The sequence below is a fragment of the Oryctolagus cuniculus genome, chromosome 9, assembly GCF_051225735.1.
Source record: "Oryctolagus cuniculus isolate XC-2025 breed Fujian yellow rabbit chromosome 9, ASM5122573v1, whole genome shotgun sequence".
In the NCBI taxonomy this organism is placed as follows: domain Eukaryota; kingdom Metazoa; phylum Chordata; class Mammalia; order Lagomorpha; family Leporidae; genus Oryctolagus; species Oryctolagus cuniculus.
In genome coordinates, this window is record NC_142875.1 from 81,232,997 (window position 1) to 81,254,053 (window position 21,057).

At 43.4% G+C, this 21,057-nt stretch overlaps 1 long non-coding RNA gene across 3 annotated transcripts; it reads right to left on the reverse strand.

The window, feature by feature from the left end:
* Positions 1–1,400: 1,400 nt before the first annotated feature.
* LOC138843829 (uncharacterized) lies at positions 1,401–16,698 on the reverse strand. 3 transcript variants are annotated; one of them, XR_016213331.1, is made up of 3 exons: positions 16,580–16,698; positions 14,521–14,732; positions 1,401–1,602 (listed from the first exon to the last, which is right to left on the reverse strand). It is a non-coding gene; the product is annotated as an uncharacterized LOC138843829 (long non-coding RNA). The 3 variants fall into 3 exon arrangements; XR_016213330.1 differs by lacking the exon at positions 1,401–1,602 and adding an exon at positions 14,129–14,353; XR_016213329.1 differs by lacking the exon at positions 1,401–1,602 and adding an exon at positions 14,129–14,379.
* Between the last annotated feature and the right edge of the window lie 4,359 nt (positions 16,699–21,057).

A 21,057-nucleotide genomic window follows, 5' to 3' on the forward strand; every position in this document is an offset into this window, starting at 1 on the left:
AAAAAAGGAGAATGAGAAATCTCTCATCTGCTGGCTCGCTCCCCAAATGCCTGCAACAGCCAAGGTTGGGCCAAGCTGAAGCGTGGCAGTAAGAACTCAGTCTGGGGCTACCGTGTGGTGGCAGGGATCTAACCATTTCAGCCATCATCTGCTGCCACCCAGGGCACTCATTGGCAGGAAGTTCAAATTGGAAGTGGAGCCGGGATTTGAACCCAGGCACTCCAATATGGCATATCAGCCTCCCAGACAGTGTCTTAATTGCTATACTAAATGCCCATCCTAACTCTCTTTAAAACAAAACACAGCAAAACAGAGTCTAGTGGGGAAGACAGGCATGCAGTGATTATAGCTAATACAGCATGATAGGGAGAGTGTGCAGATCCTAGAGAGTGCTTGTTAAAAGCTGGCAGCCTCAGGTTTCAAAACAGCAGGGAGCTCACCAGGGCCTGCACATGGGAGAACATTCCTCAAGGGATGAGCATCTTGTGCCTCTGAATAGTGTTTGTGTATTCTGCCCAATGACTTTCCGCCTTCCTCCACAGTCTCACCACCTGACTGTAGGCTCCCCCAGCACCAAGAGAGCTATGTCTTCATTACTTTTCATCTCCATCATCCAGCACAGTGACAGTCTTCATTCAGTGGGCAAATGTTGCATCAACACCCATTTCAAATAGAACTCATAGTGGTGAGTTGGTATACGCAGAACATATGCAACTTGTTGTTAAAAGACATTGTGGCCGGCGCCACGGCTCACTAGGCTAATCCTCCGCCTTGCGGCGCCGGCACACCGGGTTCTAGTTCCGGTCAGGGCGCCGGATTCTGTCCCAGTTGCCCCTCTTCCAGGCCAGCTCTCTGCTGTGGCCAGGGAGTGCAGTGGAGGACAGCCCAAGTGCTTGGGCCCTGCACCCCATGGGAGACCAGGAGAAGCACCTGGCTCCTGCCTTCGGATCAGCATGGTGCGCCAGCCGCAGTGGCCATTGGAGGGTAAACCAATGGCAAAAGGAAGACCTTTCTCTCTGTCTGTCTCTCTCTCACTGTCCACTTAACCTGTCAAAAAATTAAAAAAAAAAAAAAAAGACATTGTGAAGTCAAAGGCTGCTTCAGACCTTGGCTCATTGCTCACTGGGTTATACAAGTAAGAAGGTTACCCTTCCTGAAACTTGTCATTTAATGAAAAATAAGAAAATAATACCTACTTCACTTGTTTTGAAGATTGAATGATATAAAGTGTATAATATGTACAACATAAATAATTGTTGGCATCTTTTTCCAAGCTAACCTCTCATAGCCACCCATAACATGTTCCTTAAGTGGACCTGGAATTTAATTTTTACATTTGTTGGCAGAAAAACTCAAGGACTTGGAAAATAGCCAATGGAAGAATAAAAATTTTGCTGGTGTGATGTGTGACTATACTTGTATTTACAGCTTCTTACATGTTGTTACCCAGCTGCATACAAGTATTACAAACAGATAAACAGGATTTAGATGATTCTCTGAGGAAGGGTGCTTTATTGGCAGATGCGATGCCTGAGTCCCAGATGCACTGTGGTGAAGCAATAGCTGGAAATCACGGGGCTCTTTGCAGGACACCAGGAGCATCTGAAATGCAGAAAATATCAAATGTGTACTTGTATTCCGATGTAGAATCATTACAGATAAGTAATAACCTGTAAGAAATATTCGAGAAAATAATTCTTGGGGGAAGTTAAATAGTCTCTCCGTGAATCTCTGTGCATCAGGAAGAGCTGGCCACTGTTTGACTTAGGCGTACAGGCAGGGATTAGAGACAGCGTAGGCCCCCACGTCCCTGGGCAGCTGAGTCTCTCTGGTCGGTTAGACTGAGCAGTTTCAGGCAAACTGGCTTCTACGTCACTGCAAAGTGTTCTTATCCAGTCTCTTCTCCAGGTATCGACCCAGTTTTGAGAGAGGGGAATGGCTGGTGTCTGAAAGACAGCAGCTGAAGCATTTGGGCAATACTAGAGGATCTAACAGCCCCCATTTCCCTCGCCTTGCCACATGATTCACTGTCATGTCTGGGAAGGGAATCACTGACTCCACACCAAGGCTTCTGACCTTACATGTCCCCCAGTTTCCTGTTCCCTGTTGGGAATGAGAGGAAGCTGACACTCCGGAGGGCTCTATTCTATAAAGGGTGGTTTCCCCTCCCTCCATCCTGGGGCAGCAGCCTGGGAGAGAGAGCTTCAGGCCAGGTCACTGGATAGAGGGGTATTTCCATAGCCACCCCCTTCTGTTGTCTCCTGTGAGCCCAGTGCGCCAAACATAGGGCTTTAAGTCACTTTGTGCCAAAGTTGACATTCTCCAGCAACACGTCCTGTCTCAGGAGGGGTGGGGAAGATTGTCTTGCCACAACCTAACTCTCAGCTGTCTCTGCCTCCCCAACCACCTCTCCTGGCACATCCTGTCTCTCCCGACACAGCCTGTGCTTCAGCCACCTGGAGCTGGTGGCAATGGTACATGGAGTTGCAACAGGAAAATACACTCCAAATACATCTGGCCTTTGACATACTATTCCTTTTGCTTGGAATACCTTTCACCCCATTACCTCCCAGGAAGCTCCCCTTCATCCTTCAAAAATCCTCAGCAAATGCTATCTCTTCTGCAAAGTTTTCTTTAGCATCTCAAGGAAGTTAGTCGACGCTTTGGGTCTTAACAGAACATTCCACATCTTCGTCACAGCACATATCACAGTATTTTGTAATGCAACATTAATGCACTGAACACTATTTAAGCTTTACATTAATGAGGCCCATAGAGTTGGTAGCCCATTTTATACATGAAGCAGAAACACTAAAAGGAGAAATCATTTGTCCAGAGAAAAAGAAAAGAAATAGGACAACCAACTAAATTTAAATTTCAGATAAATAACTTTTTTTTTTAACTGTAAGTATGGCCCTATGCTGCATGGTCAAGATGGTTATATTATATTAAAATTTTATCACCTACCAGAAATTTAAATTTCACTGGATGTCCTGTGCTTTGTCTAGCAAGTTTAGCTCAAGATCATATGGTTTGTTAGTAGTAAGGTCAGGGTCAGGGATTTTATCATGATTGAATATTGAAGTGCACACACATTAGTTATATTTTAACAAAAGCCAAACCGGTGGGTGGGAGTCAGAAGAAAATCAGTTGAAATGGCAATAATATCGACACGATTTCCAAGCTGCCTAGGAATGAAGCAATTTATGCCAGAGGAACTAAAATGAGATATTTTAAGAGACATTTTAAATGCAGTGAGAGTCCCAACCTTGAGCCTAGGATGGAATTTAGGTGACTTCCAATAACTTGTGGGTGGGGCCAGCCCCCAAAGAATTCTGTTTGCTGATAGACTTAGGAGGCCCCAGGCAGAAAGATAACAAGGAGTTATTGTGTGCCTATCCCATGGTTCTTCAGAGTTGAACAAGACAGGTATGGCCTCTGCCTTCCAAGGACAGAGAACCCTCCTCAAGAGACCAAGAGACCAGAACTAGGCTACTTGGCCAAGAAGTCAGGAGTCAGAATCAGGGAACAGCTACGTGAGTACAACAGTGTCCCCTACCCCAGACTATCCTATGTCTGTCTTGGTGGACTGCATCCCAGAAGAGAGGGGACTGCAAGAAACACAAGAGACAGCAGTCATCAGCCCCTGACTGACCTGTCTGGCCATGCTTCCAAATGTGTGCAAGAAATCCAGCTCTACTAAAGACAGAGAAAGAGAGAGAAAGAGAAAGAGAGAGAGAGAGAGAGAGAGAGAGAGAGGAGCTTTATCTCTACACTTCCATAAAGCATCGGAGCTCATGGAGCCCTGCATTCCACCATGGCTCACAGGCTGTAGAACAAACCAGAAGGGAGCATCCCCCACCCACCCACCCACACACACACACCACTTCCTCAGGCTGTGATGTAGAAAAGAGGGAAGACGAAGCACAGCTATTAGGAAGAGGGTTATTTAGGAATACACGAGACCCCAGAAATGCAGCGGCATACACTGGGAGGACTATTCAAAGGCAGAGGTCCCTTGTCAGCAGGTGAGGGCAAGAGACGGCAAGTGTAAGCTACTGATATGGATATGACCCCATTAGTGCCACGGGCTGATGCATCTTGGGATGCTTGGGCAGCTAATTAACACTCAGCTGTCAGCCATAACATTTTGGAATGTCATCATGTCCAATTTGAACCACGACAATGCATGGAGCAGCTTCTTTATCAATCCTATCATTCTAAATTTGCTTTCAATGGTTTTAAGTGATTAAAACATTCTTCATCATCCTAATACAAATAATTTTAACTCAACTCTTTCAACGCCTTGGCAGGCACATTAAAGTACAACATGAAATATTAATATTTCCCAAGATAAGACAACCCCTCCGTTCATAACCTGTTACATATTGTAACAAGACTTTAGGGGGAAATATAATGAGAGGGGCTTGGCAATGACTTGGAACCAACCTGATCTTGGGCTCTTCTAATGAGCTGCTCAGGACTGCACACCTCCCTCTGCCTAGGCACGTCAGGCATGTCTGCCAGGTGATTAAAGGCGCCTTTGGGGGGCCGGTGATTAGCCTCAGGGTTAAGACACCTATCTCCCACAGAAGAGAATCTGGCTTTGGTTCCCAGTTCAGGTTCCTGACTCCAGCTTCTGGCTAATGCAGACCCTAAGAGGCAGCAGTGATAGTTCAAGTACTGGGGTACCTGTCACCCACGTGAAAGACCTGAATTCCGTTCATGGCTCTTGGTGCTTCTGCCCTGCTCAGCTGCAGCCGTGGAAGGCATCTGAGGAATGAACCAGAAGATGGGAGTGCTTGCTCTGTCTCTCAAATAAATAAGGATTTTTAAAGATACTTTTTGAGTAGCAGATCAGGTGCTACAGTTAAAATTTCCCTTAGGAATAAACATAAAAACCCATAATAGAGCACAGTTTACTTGCTGCTATTTCACAGGGAAAAATATCTTTTTAACAAAGCAAGAATTTGTTAATTCACTAAAGTTACAGACTATACAAAACATAAGGAGCAATTTTTCTCGCCTGCAATATAGGACTAATCATTAGATTTCTTAATAATGACAACATTCTAGTTCCAGAAAATAATATTTAATTTTTGGACATTTGCTTTATTTCATTCTATCTTCTTCCTATAAATATCTCAAAGAACTTACACTGTTAGATTTCCTCAATTCAGCTTACCCTCAGGTATAAATACCCAAATTTCCTTAAAAGTATCTCTTTTTCATATCAACACAAGTACCTCAACTGGGTTTCCAAATTTTCCTGCCCCAGCTACCCCAATTTTCCTTGTCTTTCAGGAGTCCTGGTTCTGAGGTAGACCTCACATCTGTCATCCTCTTCTGCAGCAACATTCTTCGCTCTCACCCTCCAACAGTGACAACATCTCAGAAGCTGCTCTGCCTGTCACAAGTCTACCTGTGTGATGTCACATCGCATGTCCCCCTCATTCTCGTTATCAGCTCAGACTTGCTCTTGGCAAAGGCCCCAGCATTTTGCAGGAAGTTTATCCAGAAACGAGGTCAACCATTCTGTTATGCAACTAGCATAGACCAAAATAATAGCATTTGAATAAATAACAGTCCAAACATATTCAAATACTAATATTTCTGGATCCACATACTGATGCAAGTTTTCCATATTCACTGCAAGTACGTTGTGATAGGAGATGGATGTTGTAATCCCTAGAGCAAGCACTAAAACTTAATGCAAAGAAGTATACCTAAAGCTCCAACAGATGAATTAAAATGATACCGAAAAATTTCATTAACAAAAAAGATACAAAAGGAAAAAAGACATGATGCAAATTAAAAGCAAATATTAGGGGTGTGCATTTGGCCTGGGGCTTAAGTAGCCAGAAAAGATATCCACATTGGAAAGCCTGGGTTTAATACCCAGGTCCACTCCTGACTCCAGTTTCCGGCTAATAGCTCAAGTGATGGAGTTCCTATCACCCAGATGAGAGACCTGGGAGTGAGTTCCTGGCTCTGGTCTCTGAGCTGTTGTAGGCATTTAGGAAGTGAACCAGTGGATGGGGGTAAGAGGTGGGGTGTGTGTGTGTGTGTGTGTGTACGCGTGCACATGCATCTGCAGAGAGAGAGAGAGAGAAGGAGGAGGAGGAGAAAAAGAAGAAAGAAGCTTCTGTCAAATTGTAAGGAAGAAAAAAATTCACACTAGTTCTAAAAATAACAATAAAATAGCAGATTTAAATCTAATCATGTCATTAATTACAATGGATGTAATCACTTAAGAACTCTGATCAAAAGCAGAGATTTTCAGATGGGGTAAGAAAATAACACCCAGCTATATGCTTTCTATCATAGTTCAAATATAGACACAAATAGTTTGAAAGCTAAATTATGAAAAAGATACATCATCCAAACAGTAAACATAAGAAAGATGGAGAGATTCTATTAATAGCAGATAAAATAAAGTTAGCACAAAGAAACTTTCCAGAGACATTAAAAACTTGAGATATAACAATGATAGTAACAGAGCTCCACAATATAGAAAGCAAAAGCAGACTGAACTAAAACAGGTAACATAGTTCTGTATTCTACACACGCCTCTCTCAGTAATGCATAGAACAAGTAGACAAAAGATCAGTAAGACTTTTCAAAACTTGCATAAAGCTACCAAACATGTGGACCAAGTCGACAGTTATTTAAATTCTACTCAACAATAGCAGGATTGTTAACTGCATATGGAATATTTACCAAGCTAGACCATATGCCAGACCAAAGAAGAAATCTCAGTAAATGTAAAAGAACTGAATTCTTACACCACATGTTTTCTGACTCACAAAAGAATAAACTTGGAGCTCAACAACAGAAATATATCTGGAAAATTCCCAAGTATCTGGAATTTAAATGCTACATTTCCAAAGAACTATCGGGTCACAGGAAGACATCCCAAAATAAATTAGAGGCTATTCAGAAGTGAATGGAAATGAAATCATGAGGCATTAAAACTCATGTGATTTAACTAAAGAATGTCTAGAGGAAATTTTATAGTTTCAGATACTTACAGTAGGTATTAATAAAGGCCCCAAATCAATTACTTCTGATTCCTCTTTAAGACTTAATCTTAGAAAAAGAACAAAGTTAGCCCCAAATAAATAAAAGAAAGGAAATATTTAAAGTAAAAATCAAACTATAGAGAAAATCAATGAAGCTAAAAATTCCTTGAAAAGATCAATAACTCTGATCAATAACTAACCAGGAGTGTTCTCCAGACAGTGTGTGGAGCAGCAGATATTTGTACGGGCGTGAAGATGCTGCTTGAGATGCCTGCATCCTACGTCACAGAGCCTGGGTTTGAGTCTTGGCTCTGCTCCTGATTCTGCCGTGCTGCTAATGTGCACCAGGAATGTAGCAGGTAATGGTTCAAATACATGTGTCCCTACCACCCTGTGGAAAACCCAGATGGAGGACCTGGCTCCTGGCGATGGCCTGGTCCAGCCCAGCGGCCAGAAGCATTTGCAGAGAGAGGAAGCAGACGGTAGCCCACTCGCTCGCTCTCTCAGATACATTTTTTAATTTTTTTTTTAATTTTGTGAAAAATGGAATTAAGAGATAAGTTTATTTTTGTGTGAAGCTTTTTGAAACCATGCAGTGTTTTCACAGCATTTTCCATAAACTTTTCGAAGATCCTTTGTAGTGATCAAAAACAAGAGAAGAAACACATTATCGTTATCAAGAGTGAAAGAGAGGACATTACCACAGATCCTATGACTATTAAAAAGACAATATAGCCCAAGTTCTTGGGCCTCTGCCACCCACACTGGTGACCCAAATGGGGTTTCAGGCATCTGGCTTCAGCCTGGCTCAGCCCCAACTATTGCAGCTATTTAGAGAGTCCCCCAAGGGATAGAACATCCCCGTCTCCCTGTCTCTGTCACCCTGCCTTTCAAATCAATCAACCAATAAATCTTAAATATATGTATGCACATATATACTTATTTATACATAATACATGTCCAGAGAGTTTCAAAGACTAATTCTAAAATTGTAAAAAAAAAAAAACTTATATTAGACAAAATCTTTCTAAATATATAGGAAAAGGGAAAATACTTCCTCTGTTAGTTTTTTGAGGCTTCCACAAAAAAATTACTACAAACTAAGTGGCTTAAATGACAGGAATTTATTCCCTACAGTCCTGGAGGCCATAAGTCTAAAGTCATCATTACTAGGCAAAGATCAAGATGTCAGCAGCCCCACACTGCTGCAGAGGGCCTAGAGTGGAATCTTTCTCTGGCCGCCTCCTCCTGCTGGGAGCTACAGGCATTCCTTGGTCTGTGCCCCATCATTCTAATCAATGCCTCCAGGATCACATGGTCTTCTCCTTCTCGTGTTCTCTCTGTATGAAATCCCCTCAAACATATAAGGATTATGATTGTCTTTAGGGCCCACCTTGATAATTCAGAGTTTTTCTATAAAGTAACGTTCACAGATTCTGGGCTTCTAAGGCCTAGACATATCTTTGGGCCCCATTATTTAGCTTACTGCACTTAGCAACCTACCTTATAAACCTAGTACTACCAACACCAAAAACATTCAAAGACATCAAGAGAAAACAATATCACTAATATAGATACAAATATCCTTTAGAATATATTAGCAGATTAATTCTGCTATGTATACAAAGAATAATACTTTAAAACCAAATAAGTTTTACATTTAGGATGCAAAGTTGATTTAATGCCTGAAAATCAATTACCACAATGTATCACATTAATACATAAAGTGGAAAAAAGCTGTTGATCGTCCCAGTAGACGCAGAAAAAATTCCCCCAAATTAAGAACTCATTCATGAAAAAAATGTTGTTGTTGTTTTGTTGTTTGTTTGTTTGTTTGTTTGTTTTTGACAGGCAGAGTGGACAGTGAGAGAGAGAGAGACAGAGAGAAAGGTCTTCCTTTGCCTTTGGTTCACCCTCCAAAAAATGGCTGCCGTGGCTGCGGCTGGTGCACTGCGCTGATCCGATGGCAGGAGTCAGGTACTTCTCCTGGTCTCCCATGCGGGTGCAGGGCCCAAGCACTTGGGCCATCCTCCACTGCACTCCCTGGCCACAGCAGAGAGCTGGCCTGGAAGAGGGGCAACCGAGACAGAATCTGGGGCCCCGACCGGGACTAGAACCCGGTGTGCCGGCGCCGCAAGGCGGAGGATTAGCCTAGTGGGCCACGGCGCCGGCCCCAAAAAAAATGTTTTAATAAATATCCATTCATGATAAAAATTTTCATCAAAACAGGAAGAGAGGGAAAATTCCTTAATCTCCTACAATTGACATATGAGAGTACTTCAAAAAGCTCATGGAAAATGGAGTTAAAAGTTAATTTTGGTACTAAAATGTTTTAAATCCATGCAGTTTTTTTCACAATATGAATTTCCCATCAATTTTCTGAAAACTCTAGTATTCAGAGTTCAAAAATTTTTGCACCAAAATAAACTTATCTTCTATTTTTCATTATCTTTTTTAAAGACTTATTTAATATTTGAAAGGCATATTTACAGAGAGAGAGGAGGAGAGACAGAGTGAGATCTTTCATACATTGGTTCACTCCCCAAATGACCACAATGGCCAGTGCTGGGCAAGGCTGAAGCCAGAAGCTTCCTCTGGGTCTCCCATGTGGGTGCAGGGCTGAGCACTTGGGCCATCTTTTGCTTCTTTCCCAGGTGCACCAGTAAGGAGCTGGATCAGAAGTGGAGCAGCTGGGACTCGAACTATTGACCTTATGGAATGCCTCACAGCAGGCCATGGCTTAACCCAGTTCACAATGCTGGCCCCTCCATTAACTTTTTGAAATATCCTTCTACTTAGTGGTGAAAGACTGAAGGTTTTCTGTTTAAATCAAGAACAAGGCAAGAATTCTGCTCTGCCTACTTATAGTAAACATTTTGCTGTAGGTCCTAGTCAGAACAATAGGCAAGAAAAGAAAATAAAGAACATACAGTTGGGAAAGCAGAAGTTCAACAATTTGCTGTATTTTCAGATAACCTAATCACATGTATAGATTATTCCAAATAAGCAACCAAATACTGCTAAAATTAGTTGAACTTATTAGGGTCATAGCTATTGGGTCATATGCAAAAATAAATGAATAAATATACAACATTTATGGAATGGAAGATAAAATCTTATAAAGATGCAATTCTCCTCAAATTGATCTATCAAAATACCCAGTATTTTGCAACAATTCACAAGCTGATTCTAGGATTTGTTTGAGAGTACCAAAGACCTAGACTAATAAAAATATTATGAGAAAGAAGTTGGAAACTTACATTGACTGATTCAAAACACTCTGAAGCTATGTTATTCAACACAGTGTGGAGTTGGCACAAGCTCAAGAGATCAAAGTCCAGAAATAGACCCACATTTACATACTCAGTTGATTTTTTGTAAAGTTACCAGAGTAACTCAACAGGGAAAGGATAGTCTTTCTAATATACGATGTTGGGGAAGTTAGATACTCATATGGGAAAAAAATTTGGACTCTTATTTAGCATAATGCATAAAATCAACTTGAACTAGATTCTGAACCCAAATGTGAAAGTTAACATGGGAAATAGTCTCTTTTAACTTGAGGTAGGGACAGGTTATTAGACAGCACATACACATAAAAATGAGTCAAAGAAGAAAATTTTAATGCACTTTACTTTGACCAAATCTGAAACTTTGGCTTTTTGAATGGTACCATTAACAAAAATGAAAACATAAGTCACAAAATGGGAGAAAAAATTTTGTAAAACATATAACTGACAAAGGGCTTGAATCCAGAATATCTCAAGAACTCTGCAGAATAACAGTAGATAAACAACCCAATTAAAAAAAAATGAACAGAAGCTCAAGGTATGAATAGATGAGAAGATGCTCAGTATCATTAGAGAAATGAACATTAAAACCACAAGAGACCTCTCTCCACACATTAGAATAACCAAATATGAAAGAAATGAAAATAGCAAGTCCCTCTGAAATTTTAAAACAGCTATTCACTGTGTGCATTGTTGGTGGAAAAGCAAAATAGTATCAACCACTTCAGAAGACAGTCAATATTTTCCTATAAACTTAAATGTACCATATGACTTAGAAACTCCATTGCATAGTATGTATGCAAGAGGAAAAAAAGCACATGTGCACCCGCCGTACAGGAATGTTTATAACATCATTATTAAGGACAACCCCAAACTGGAAACAACTCAGATTTCCATTAGCTGGTAAATATATCCAGTAAAAAAAAAAAAAAAGGAAAAAATATTAATATACATATGACACAAATTAATCTCAAAAGCATCAGACAGGAAATAAGTGAGACACAACAGACAACATCCTGTAGTACTTATTCTTCTGTTTTTATGTAATTCTAGAAAAGGCAAAAACTTATAATGACAGGAAGCAAATCAGTGATTACTGCAGCGGGAAGTGCAGGGTGAGATTGACTGCAGAGAGGCACACAGAAAGTTGCGTGGTGATGGGAGTGTTCTCAGTCTCCACGGTGTTGGTTACATGGGTACGCATTTGCCAAAACTCCCCAGACAGTACACTGAGAGTTCACAAATGTACGGTAGGTGAATTATTCCTCAATAAATTGTTTACTGTGTAACCTATAGGTACATATATACACAGATGAACCCAGTTGACTAATAATCATGGCTACTACTTACTGAATATTCTGTGATCGGGAATTCATATGCATATAACTTTACAATTTGCAAGAGAAAAAAATAACCTGAAAAAATAAAATAAATTAAGCTGAGCTATTCAGTGACTGAGACTTGGTCACACAGGAGTGAGTGGCTAAACCAGGGCTCAGACGCAGGCCGCTGGGTCTCACCCTGAGGTCCCTGCTGCACCAACCAGGCCTCAGCCTGTCCTGACTCTGAGGAAGCCAACGTGTGCACTGGGCCTTGCTCTGAAGGCAGTCAGCATGCAAAGGGCCTTTAGCTGCCAGGCAGCTTATGGAGACCCACAAGAGACTCACAATAGCAGTGACCAGAAACCCCAGAGAATATGCACTTTCCCGGAGCAGGACACAGGGAATACATGTGCTTCACCCTCCATTAGCTCCTGCAGTCTGTGTATCACCTTAGAAGCCAATGAAAAGAGGACTGTGGTGCCAGCATCCTCACAAAGTGCCCCCAGATTCTTGCATGGAGATGGGTAGAGGACAGCTTTGACACACGACTTCAGCACTGAGCAGGACACATCATCCCTGAGAGACAGAGCACCACAGCTCTGATTCTGCCCCTGCTGTCATCCTGTTCCTGTGGGTGCTCTCTGTTCCAGGGCTGGACCTGTGGCAGCCATCTTGGGGCCAGGTGGGAGGCCAGGGGGCGCACTGAGGATTGTGGAACAGAGCAGAAGGAAAGGAGAAACGCACTGGAAAACTTGAAGATGCTGTTGATTCTGAATAACCAGCCCTGAACCTGGCCATATGATTTAATAATAGTGTCGAATGTAGATTTTTCTGTTGCTCGCAGTCTAAAGTATCCTATCTGGTCTTGTTCTTTATCTCTCCACTTTGAGAAGTACCTAATAAAATTAGGCTCTGAATAACCTGGCCTGGCTTTGCTCAATTGTTAAGACAATCTGGGTTGAACCAGGATCTTAGACTAATGGTATATGGAGTGAATGCACTTCAAAAAGTTCACAGGAAAAAAAGGGGGGGGGGGATAAAGCAATAAATTTATTTTGGTGAAAAAAACTGAAACTCATGTGCAGTTTTATCAGTTAACTTTCTGAAGTTCCCTCATATGCATGGATTTCACATTTGCAGAAAAACAAGCTGATTTTTAAATTCTATTTCCCAACAAACTTTCTGAAGCACCCTTGTACTTTTGCTGGTATTTCTAGCATTCTGCCATTTTGCTGAGCTGCTTAGGGCAGGGAATCAAACATCTGCAGCCCAGAGCCAGCGCCTTGCTGGTGAGCTCCTCCTCTGCACGTCAAGCCCCAGGTGCTCCCTCTCACACACTCCCAACCCCTGGCCCCAGACTCCAAAAATCCAGTCCCTGGGGCTTTCAGCATTTTCAACTAAACCCTATGATCAGTAACAAATTTTCGGTGTGTTTTTTAAAAATAATGTCCAAAATTAGGAAGAAAAATGGCCAGATCCAAAAATATCAAGCCATTCTTGTTGGGGTCTCCTCCAGGACCCTCGGGTCCAAGCCCCTATATGAACAACCAGGGAAAACCTCTGCACAGATCAAACTCCCAGCACTCCATTGTCTTCCATCTCTAGCACTCTCTGGGTAACCCTGTTTTGCATCTCCAACTTCAGTTGTTTGATTTCATCTTAATCAGCTGTTTTCTTGGTGCTGCTGGCTCTACTCCATGAGAGCAAGGCTTGTTTACTCTGTTAAGTCCTGCATTTCTGTTTTCATCTAACCTCACCACCTTACTTCACTTCCACTGGTACCAAGGATCTGCCACCTCCCGTAGGCCTGAAGCAGTACTAGACCATCAGGAGTAGCTTAGCAGCCTGGGGACTCACTCCACTGCAACAGCAGCCAAGATCTCCTGGGACCCCTGCTGTAGACACAGTTCACCTTGACTTACCATGGCCCTTGAGAGACTGTGGCTGCGCACTGCATCTGGACAGCTCGGCTCTTCCAGGGCTCAAGGGAATGAAGTCTCAGTGGTGCAACTGCCTCACCTTGACTTTGTTACTAAGCCTTAATGTCCAGGATATCAGAGGCCCCAGTTTACCTAATGTGACTCACGGGATTTTTTCAATGCTGGTTGAGCTACAGTTAAAGACAGGATCCCAAGGTCACTCTCTCCCATCACTCAGTTTACCTTGCTTCATGCTGGGTGTCACTGTGGCAGAGGCTTGTCCTGTCCATGATGATAGCTCTCATTCCTCTTTCACCTGCCCTTCCAGATCGTGCATGGGTATGCTGTGGACCCTGCAGCTGCAGGAGACGGCCAGACCCTGTCGGGCTGGGTCAGAGTCCACAGAGCACATCCGGTGGCTCAGGGCCATGGAGGCAGGCAAGGCCTAGAGGAGGCCAGTAACAGCACGGGCAGTTGTTGCGTGTGATTTCCGGGAAGGCTTCCCAAAAGAAGCCTGAATTCTCACGGGGACCTGATAGCACTTTTTTTGTTTATTTTATTTATTTGAAAGACAGAGTTATAGAGAGAGGTAGAGAGAGAAAGAGAGGTCTTCCATCCACTGGTTCACTCCCCAGATGGCAACGGCCGGAGCTATGCAGATCCGAAGCCAAGAGCTTCTTCCGGGTCTCCCTGTGCAGATCCAGACAGGAGCCAGGAGCTTCTTCCGGGTCTCCCACGCAGGTGCAGGGGCCCAAGGACTAGGGCCATCTTCTACTGTTTTCCCAGGCCATAGCAGAGAGCTGGATCAGAAGAGGAGCAGCCGGGACTAGAACCGGCACCCATATGAGATGCAGGCACTTCAGGCTGGGGTTTTAACCCACTGCGCCACAGCGCCAGCCCCAGAGAAGCTCTTGAAGCTCCTTCCACCTTGCACCATGAAGCAAACTTGAGGATGAAAGCCACTTACCAAAGACAGAAGAGCTGGAAGTCACAAGGAGCCTGGGTCCTTGGCACTGCACGGAGCCACTTGGCTCACGCCAACACTCACCCTTCTCTTACAACAGAGAAAAGAACCTTCTAATTTGCTTAAGCACCAGGCTCAGGTCTCTGTGACTGGCAGCAGAATGCACTATCTAAATGATGCAATTACTGTCTGAAAACATCTTATTATTTCTTCACCTGTGGGCAAATAGAATAAAATCAGCCCTTCTGGAAGAGAGGAGAAGACAAAATCAGAAACATGAGCTTCTATTTCAAAAAGAGAGTTTTAATGAAAGGGGGAGGACGAAGCAAATCAGTTAGACTTGAAGTGCTTTTGTTTATTTCGATGCTCTCTGTAGAAGCCTTGCTCTGCGCTGATAAGGAAGCTGAATGTGTGGCTTAGCGAGCAAAACAGTTCTAAAAACCATTATTTGCAAACTAATCACCTTGAAGCAAATGTCTCCTGTAATATGAATCTGACTCCTTTATTCTCCTTCACAAGTCAGATTCCTTCCCTACTGTCCAATGCAAAGAAATAAGGGCCACTTATAAAATCACTTTACTATAAAAGGCTATCTTTACCCCAGTGAAATGTATATTTCCCGTGATTATGAGTGTTACAGTTAGTGAAACAATGTTTAAGTTAATAGTGGGAAATCATGAAACATAGCTAATGTAGGTTTAGCAAGAATAGACGAATTTAATTTAATGTTAATTGTCACCTGCACAACTAGCTTAAAATGAACTCACCAATTTTCTTTCTCATTTCCTGACTTAAATTGAGTCACTTATTTTGTATTCACTACAGAAATTCTAGTTGAAATTTTGATGTTTGGAGGAGGCTGTTATTTTGTACCGAATGCCTACTACAGTTATTTTAACAAATGCAAATCAAATAGAAATGCACCCAACAGATTCAAAACCTAAGTCAATATGATATTTAACTCTCCCATACTGCTTTAGATATAACAAGAGCCTTTAAATTTGTAAAGAAAATCACCCTCAAGCCCCACCTATCCCTGTGCCCTTAACAGATGTCTCTTATCAACTATTGTATATTTTTTCTTGTTGAATTCAACCATGTATTCACAGTTCTCCTCAATGCAAAGTTCTCAGAGTGGTTTCCATGAAGGATGACCCCTATCTGTCATTCAAGATATATCAGAGAGTGTCAAAAAGTTCATGGAAAATGGAATGAAAAGATGTTTATTTGGGTGCAAAAAAGCCCTTTAAACCCATGTGTACAAAGAGTTTTGAAAAATGCATATAAAATGTCTGTTATGAGAAAACTATACATTAATTTCAAAATTTTTGCACCCAAATAAACTTGTATTTTAACTTTATTTTCATTTTCTGTGGAAGGCAAAGAGATGGAAGGGGAGATTTTTCCACCTGCTGGCTCACACCCCATATGTCTGCAACAGCTAGAGCCGGGTCATGCCAAGTCCAGAAGTTGGGAACTCCATCCAGATCTTCCCTGTGGGAGGCGGGGCCCCAAGTACTTGAGCCATCAGCCACTGCCTCCCAGGGTACACATTAGCAGGAAACTGAATGGGAAATGGAGTAGCTAGAACTCAAATCAGACACCCCAATATTGGATACAGGTATCCCAAGTGGTGTGACATTATCTTCTTCTACTACTTTTTGTACGTGTGTGTGTGTGTGTGTGTATTAAAGTCTCTAAACAATAAAGTTTCAAAGATTTTAAGGAAAGGAATGAAAACACATCCCCATCTCCCCTAATTAAAGATTGTTGGGGAGTGAACCAGCAGATGGAAGACCTCTCTCTCTCCCTCTGCCTCTCCTTCTCTCTGTGTGTATCTTTGACTTAAATAAATCTTTAAAAAAAAAAAAAATACGAAGAGGGTGATTCCCAAGGTTGCCAGGAAAAATGTGGTTGGAGGAGGGTTTTCTCAAGACACACACAATCAACAACAGACAGCTTCAACAGTGCCAGTCCCATAAAACAGTAAAGGAGCTGAACAGTTCCCATTGCCTGATATTTTTACTGTGTCTTTCCTCTGTTTAGATACATAAATACTTACCGTGAGAAACAGGCTCACCCGTCCACTCAAAGGATGGACCCCACTCAGGAAGCACAGTGAAAGCGAGACCTTACTAACCACCTGGCAAGACAGGGTGCCTGGTGGCCAGCAAGCTATTTATAGCCTAGCAGGCAGGTCCCTCCCCCACCCGGTTCCTCATTGGCTGAGTAACAACAGGGTTACCGTCGTTTCAGTATTTGCTTCAGCTGTTTCGGTGACTAACATCCTGTTTGCCTAAGAACTCTCAGGTGCTTATAACCTAGCAGTCTTGCTTTGAAATGAACCAAATGTTGACTTCTCACACTTCCCACTGTGTTGCACTTGCCTACAGTATTCAGCATCAGAGCAAGCTGTTGTAGGTGGTAGCTTGGGAGCAATAGGTTCTAGCCTACCGCCTAGGTAGTGAGTGAACTCTGCGATGATGTTCACATAGGGACGAAGTCCCCCAACGAGACATTTCTCAGAAGGTATCCCTGTGTATTATCTTGGGGATAGGATGATGTACACACATACATTACACATTCACCCACAAAATAAAATACACCTATATACATACCGTAAACAATGATCAATCATGTTTGTATATATTTACATATGCATGAGGCTTTTTGTGAATATTTGAGCTTTTAAAAAAAAATCTGAACACAGCTTTTTGGTCTTCTTTTCCTGCATTTGAAGGAGGCATTTGGCCTTCCTGATAAGAAGTCTGACCCTCCCTGGAGCAGAGGGGAAACCTCTCCGCCAGCTAAGAACGCACACGACTGGGGCCCAGCCCTGCAGCTGCTGCCTGCCGGGTCTTCCCATGGATGGGGGCTCCTCCCTCCCAGCACACCTGCCACCCGTGAAGCCCATCCATCAGAAGCCTCAGTCCGGCCGGCACCACAGCTCACTAGGCTAATCCTCCGCCTTGCGGTGCTGGCACACCGGGTTCTAGTCCCGGTCGGGGCACCGGATTCTGTCCCGGTTGCCCCTCTTCCAGGCCAGCTCTCTGCTGTGGCCAGGGAGTGCAGTGGAGGATGGCCCAAGTGCTTGGGCCCTGCACCCCATGGGAGACCAAGATAAGCACCTGGCTCCTGCCATCGGATCAGCGCGGTGCGCCGGCCGCAGCGCACTGGCCGTGGCGGCCATTGGAGGGTGAACCAATGGCAAAGGAAGACCTTTCTCTCTGTCTCTCTCTCTCACTGTCCACTCTGCCTGTCAAAAAAAAAAGAAAATAAAAAAAGAAAAAGAAATAAAAAAAAGAAGCCTCAGTCCAAAGGGGACCCCCTGAACACCCAGTAGGGAAGGGGAAGAGCTCACTATTCAGGTCCTTAAGGTCAACAGTGACCAGGGTAGCTGCCACCACCACTGCTGTTGTCTTAAGGCCAAATTAAAACCCGCGGTATTAGGTGGGTAGCTGGCAGGACAGGCTTATGAAGCACACAAGCAACAATTGCCTCAACTTCCTGACTGGTAGCTTGAAAGCAATTATGTTCTCAAAAACAAACATTGTTGGGGCTGGTGTTGTGACACAGCACGGATAACGCCACGGCTTGCAATGCCACCATCCCATATGGGCACCAGTTTGTGTCCCAGCTACTCTGCTTCTGATCTAGTTCCCCACTAAAGGCCTGAGAAAAGCAACAAAAGATGGCCCAAGTGCAACCTGAGGAAGCTCCTGGTTTTGGCCTGGCCATTGTAGCCATCTGAGGAGTGAACCAGTAAATGGAAGATTTCTCTCTCTCTCTCTCTTCCTCTCCTGCTCCTCCTCATCCTTCTCTCTCTCTCCCCTTCTCTCTGTGACTCTGCCTTTCAAAATAAATAAATCAACCTTTCAGAAGGAACCATTGCTCTCAGAGAAGTTGCTTGTCATTTTCTGATCTTTGTATTAACATTAGTCCTGACTGCTGGGAAGCTGCGCCTTTATATGCCAAGCTAATTGGCATTTGGCATTGCCTTACTCCTCAGACCAAGGAATGAATCAACTAATTATTTCTGATCTGTAAGGTCCCCATTGTGGGGGAGGCCAGGGATCCAACAACAATTGAAGTGGAGAAAGTGAAAGGCCTTCCAGTCCCTCAGGGCATCGCTAAGAAACCTCCTCTCCTCACTCCAGGAGAAACAAAGGGGCAGACAGCCACGAGGACTTCTGATTCACCGAGTGCCGCCTTGAAAGGAAACATCGCTGCAACATTTATTTATAAATTCTCTTCCCTTCACAGGAACTGCCTTTGGGGACTAATAATTTATGCACCATTCTCTGCAGACACGTAATTGCACGCTGCAGAAGTGGGAATGAGAGAAGAGACAGCCTCACCGCACCTCCACGCCCGTGTTGTCTGGAATTCTGGCTTCGTGACTTGTTTGTTATTCATAATAAGAAATCACTCATGAGGAAGAGTGACTATCATGGTGCTCCCCTCGGAGTGGTTTTAGTACTTTTCAAGTTTGACAAATAATGCAGTTAGCAATCCAAGACCAGCTGAACAGTTTCGATTCACCGGCCCACTTTATTGATTCACAACAACATCCAGCCTTTACACACTTCCTGGTTTTCTGGACTCCATCAGCCTTCAATTGCTGTCAGCCCTCCAGGGTCACCTTGCTTCAGAACCAACAAATGCCACCGTAGGCAGGAAGTGAGTCATTTAAAGGACCAGAGTGAGTCAGCAATGGGCCGGGAATGGGATTGAAAACTCGGGCCACCTCCCATACAGACTGGAAGAGTCGGGGTGGTTACCAGGTAGAGAAGTGATGGGCAAGTGGCTCTTTTGTGTTCCCATCGTCAGGATGACAGTCCCCAGAAAAGCTGTGACTTTGCCTTTCACAAACCTACTACAAATCACTCATTCATTTGTTCACCAAACACGTGCTGGGCGTATGTCTGCACTATGTGCTGTGTTAGGTGCTGAGGATCAGAAGTGGGTAAGGAAAGAGGCAGACACAAAGCAGAGTGATGACAAAGCCATAGTGACTGCAAGATAAACTCTGTGCCTGCCCTAAGGGAAGGAAAACATTCTTCTTCCACTCTCTTAGATTCAATGACTAGGACTTGCAAATCATCCAGATAAAAGACAGATAAACAGCAGGGGAAAAAAGACTATTTATTCATGCAGTGAACAGGAGAACTCCGTGATGAGTAGCTCAGTGGGGTGTTAGAATTAGGGGCTTATATGCCATTTTCCCACAAGCAATATATTTGTGGAGAAGTGAAAGGAAAAAGGGTTGGTCAATAGTGGCATGGCCAATATGTGGTGGAAACTAATGAAAGATAAAGGTTATTTTAATTAACTTCTTTGTGCAGACCAAACTTACTACCAACTTTCTCCCTTTTTTTTAGATTTATTTTATTTATTTGAAAGACAGAGTTACAGAGAGAGGTAGAGACAGAGAGAGAGGTCTTCCATCCACTGGTTCACACTGCAATTGGCTGCAGCAGCCGACCTGAAGCCAGGAGCCAGGAGCTTCTTCCAGGCCTCCCACACTGGTGCAGGGGCCCAAGCACTTGGGCCATCCTCCACTGCCTTCCCGGGCCACAGCAGAGAGCTGGACTGGAAGAGGAGCAACCGGGACTAGAACCGGCACCCATATGGGATGCCGGTGCCACAGGCAGAGGATTAACCAAGTGAGCCACGGCGTCAGCTCCTGCCTAGACGTTTTCTAGAGGTGATGCTGATACAGGAAAAATGGCAGAGGAGAAATTATTGTTATCTTGGTTCTTTGTCTCACATGGAAGAAGAATTTCCAAGCAGACAGCAAAGAGATTTAAAAGTATTTATTGAATCAAGGACTTCCAGCCAGAGTGGCGTGGAGGGGGCATCCAAGAGAGGAAAACCCAAAGGGGACTGCTGGCAGTCAGCTTTAAGTATAATTTCCAAGGAAAAAAACTTGATGATTGACATTCAGTTGTGGGGGGACAGAAAAAACATCAAAGGCCTCATTTACAATTCTCCATCCTGTCTGGCATGCTAGGGGTGGGGTGGGTAACCTGTTTTCATAATTAACTGTGAGCTCTGGAGGAGCTCCCTAGCTATTCTCATGGTAAATTTGGAGATTCTGAAGGAAGGAGGGCAGCCTGTTTGTTCTTCCTAAAGATAAAGTTTTGGGGAAGGGAGCAAGTATTTTACACCCCAAATTCCACTGGAATCCCCTATCAGCCCATCTGACTCCTCACAATGCCACATTATCTTGGGCTTTTATGCACCATCAATGTGCTGATGATGCCAAAGTGATGTCCAAACATCATGTTAATAGCTCCAGTCAGATACCCAAGAGTCTGTCTCAAATATGCTTAACAGAACTCTTGCGGGTCACTGGCCCACACCTCATCCTGAGCCCTCCTCCTACAGCCTTCCCCAGCTTAGTCAGAGTTTCTGTATAAATGGTTAAGAGGATATCACTCTGCATCCAGCCTGCATAGGTTAACATCTCAATCCAGCCACTTATTGTTTATCTGATATTGATCAAGTTGCCTAACATCTCTATGAGGTAGAATCATG